The following is a 3,670-nucleotide window of genomic DNA, read 5'->3' on the forward strand; positions in this document are numbered from 1 at the left end:
AAAATAAAGAAAATGGAATAACTTTTAAATGCAGCAATTTCTTGAAACTCAGAGGGAAGTCGAGGGTGAGCTATTGTTTTTGAGGATAATGGTAGAGCAACTTGTGGTGATTCATAGCCCACAGGCTATCTCTTCTTCACCATAAGTTGCTGCATGGTTTACACACAAATAATGGCATGCTCATTATAAACTCACCCTTATTTTGCCAGCAAATTCAGGCCCGTTATTAAATAAGCAGTGTAATTATTGAAACCACTGTTCAAATTAAAGAACAGGGCTCCTTCAGACTGACTGCATCTGCTTTATTTTTTGGTTGCTTCATGCTTGTGCTTCGTTGATGTCTAACTAATAACAACCTTGCTGTGGTTAAAAACCAAATGTAGATAATTATAAATCCTTGAACCAAATAAGACAAACTAAAACAAGCAGATCATGTGCAGTTTAAGAGGAGTTTCTCTTGCTGCTATATGAGGTAGAAACCAGAGTCCACTGTTTGTTGGACTTGCTAGCCCTTTTGTCTCAACAGTGCTGGAGTGGCCGGAAGAGGCACTACAGGGAGTTGCCTTGGCACGAACTGCTGGGAACCGGAGGAGAGGTAAGTGGCAGGGGTCCCAGGGCAGGGAAGGCCTGGGGGATCAGGAGGGGGGGTAATTGGATTCCTGGGGCATCGGCCAGTGGTGGACAAAGGTCCGGGTGTCAACAGGCCTTAAGGGGAGGGCACCCCACATCAGAAGGGGGCTTCTTGCCCTTGACTTCCCCCCTGAGATCGAACTCTGTTCATTTTTGGGTTTCCCCCCCCTCGATCCCCCATCTGAGGCCCTGCCCGTCCTTGCGTAAAATTGCAACCAGGTCGGGGGAGGCAGGAGCCTGGAGGGAATCCAGTCCGTGCAGTTTCACGCCTCCCCCCGGCCACCACAATCCGCAGGGGGTGGGAAGCGTAAAATTCTGGCCATTGTTCCAGAAACCTCTCCTGGTAAAACTGGTCCTGCACAATCAAGTATTGAGGCAAATGTGGGGCATTGTTGAAATTTTGGATGTTTTTCTGTTCTGAGTCACAGGCTGAGGAGAAGAGAAGTGTTGAAGTGGACCCTAAATAGATCAGAACCTCACTGGAGTGAATGAGCTAAGTAGATCTGAGTTGATATTTGGCAATGTAATGTTGGATCTCTAATATTCCTGTCAAATTCTATGACAGGTCCTGCATACCATTTCTATGGAAATGGACTATTGTGGATTAAGAAACAGACTACAGATTGCATGTGTTTTGGGTGCCATCATCAGCGTCTCTTTCCCAATTACTTATGGAGCTAAGATATTGGTTGTACCTGTTGATGGAAGCCATTGGATCAACATGAAAATTCTAATTGAAGAACTGAGACACCATGGTCACAACATTACTGCGCTTTATTCCTCAAAGGCTTGGTACATTAAAGAAAGTCCTGACCTCTATCAGTCGATCACTGTCCAGTTGCAAGGCGGAACTACCAACTTTGATGATTCAAGTGGAATACAACATTTTCTTCAAAGGTTGCTAACAGCCTCAAGATATGGCCTGGCCCCTTGGGCTTTTATTCAGGTTCAGCGTCAGACGATATCCTTTATGCGTGAATGGCACCTTTGGGCTGGAGAGTTCATTACTAGAATTTTTGAAGATAAGGAATTGCTGAAACAACTTGAAGAAGCAAACTTTGACTTAGTGCTTACGGACCCTGCTCTTGGTATCGGTTCAATGCTTGCCTATTATTTGAAAGCTCCTTTGGTGTACAATGTTCGATGGATCACGATGGGAGAAGCTCATTTCCTCTTTGCCCCATCACCACTTTCCTATATCCCCATACTTGGGTCGCATTTGACAGACAAGATGAGTTTTCTCCAAAGAATTCGAAATGTTTTACAACATCTTCTTGAGCTATTCATTTCTGAATTTTTTATTCACCCCATATACAATGAAGCCTGCCGGCGATATCTAAGCATGGACATGGACATCAAAACGGTTCTCCTCCAGGCAGATGTGTGGCTGATGAGAGTAGATTTTGTATTTGAATTCCCGAGGCCCACCATGCCAAATATTGTTTACATTGGCGGTTTCCAATGTAAATCACCAAAACCTTTGCCCGTGGGGCTTGAGGAATTTGTTCAGACCTCAGGGAAGTATGGGATTATCATCATGTCTCTAGGGAGCCTTGTCAACTCTTTGCCACTGGACATTACAATGAAAATAGCGGAGGCCTTTGCTCAGGTACCTCAGAAAGTGATTTGGAGACACAATGGAGAGATCCCTCCCAATGTAGCGAATAACACACTACTAGTAAAATGGATCCCTCAGAATGACCTGCTAGGACATCCTAAGGCTCGAGCCTTCGTGGCCCATGGTGGGACAAATGGAATTTATGAAGCCATCTACCATGGGGTGCCAGTCGTTGGCCTCCCACTGTTTTACGATCAATTTGACAACTTAATTAGGCTTAAAGTCCGAGGAGCGGCCAAAATGCTTGATGCCGCGACCATGCAGTCAACAGATCTACTGCAGGCCCTCAATGAAGTCATAAACAACACATCTTATAGGGTTAACATGCAGAAGCTGTCTGCTCTCCACAGGGACCAATTGGAGTCTCCAATGCAGAGAGCTGTTTTCTGGATTGAGTATGTCGCACGACACAGAGGTGCAGCCCATTTACGCTCCGAATTTTACCGCCTCCCCTGGTATGCCCACCATTGTGTAGATGTGGTTGCCTTGCTCCTGTCCATGTTTCTAGTTACTGCAATGCTGATTGTTTTAATCTTGAAGAAGTTTTGTAACATCGTAGGGAAGAAGAAGCAAAAAACTCAGTAGGATCCATCTATCTGATGTAATTATTACTTTGAATTTCACACATAAATTTAAATCCCTGTATTAAACGGACCATCTATCTCAATGTCTTTAATTGTGCCAACTAGTATTACTATTACTTGGTGATGTATCGCAAGAGTGATTTGTCAGAGCCAAAAGTAACCCTTTGTGCGTGGGTACTGAGAAGCAAATTATGTACTTAATGGAAGATTTCTAGCAGACAGCAGCCTGCATTCCAATTATTGTTTTGGGATAACCATATGAATCGTAGACCCATACAGTTATTCAGTACCTGTACTGATTTTTTAAAAGCGCTATCCTAATTAGTCCAATACCCCACTCCTCCCCCATAGTGCTGCAAAACCTTTTTTTTCTAAGTTTATACCCAATTCCCTTTTGAAAGTTACTATTGAATTTTTTCTACCACCCTAGCAGGCATCACAACAACTCGTTGCTTCACTCTGCTTACCTTTACTGTCTGCTCTAGAGCCTTAACTCTTCCCTTACCGCCTTTGAATTTACCCTTTCCTGAATCCTCCTACCATGTTTCCTGCCCCCTTTATTAGTTTAAAGCCAGCACAGATGATGGTGAAATGGATGAGAGATGTAGAACGTAAGAAATAAATCAGGAAGGGTGGAGAATAGGGGTCTTCTTTTTAGAGACTGAGGTTGACATACAGTGTCAGAGAATTGTACATAAACCTTTAAACTGCCTTTGGCAGGGTCATGCAGAGCAATTGAGCTCTGGCTCCTGAACTTGGAGGATGTGTTAATCTTTCAGCCAACTCAATACCCTCAGAATGCGGCAGCCTTTCATTCTAAATCATTTGGCGTTTGGTA

General features: G+C 43.9%; 1 pseudogene; it reads left to right on the forward strand.

The window, feature by feature from the left end:
- The first annotated feature begins 1,336 nt into the window (after positions 1 to 1,336).
- LOC144685239 (UDP-glucuronosyltransferase 2B31 pseudogene) lies at positions 1,337 to 2,833 on the forward strand (annotated as a pseudogene).
- Positions 2,834 to 3,670: the final 837 nt, after the last annotated feature.

The sequence above is a fragment of the Cetorhinus maximus genome, chromosome 10, assembly GCF_964194155.1.
Source record: "Cetorhinus maximus chromosome 10, sCetMax3.hap1.1, whole genome shotgun sequence".
Taxonomy (NCBI): domain Eukaryota; kingdom Metazoa; phylum Chordata; class Chondrichthyes; order Lamniformes; family Cetorhinidae; genus Cetorhinus; species Cetorhinus maximus.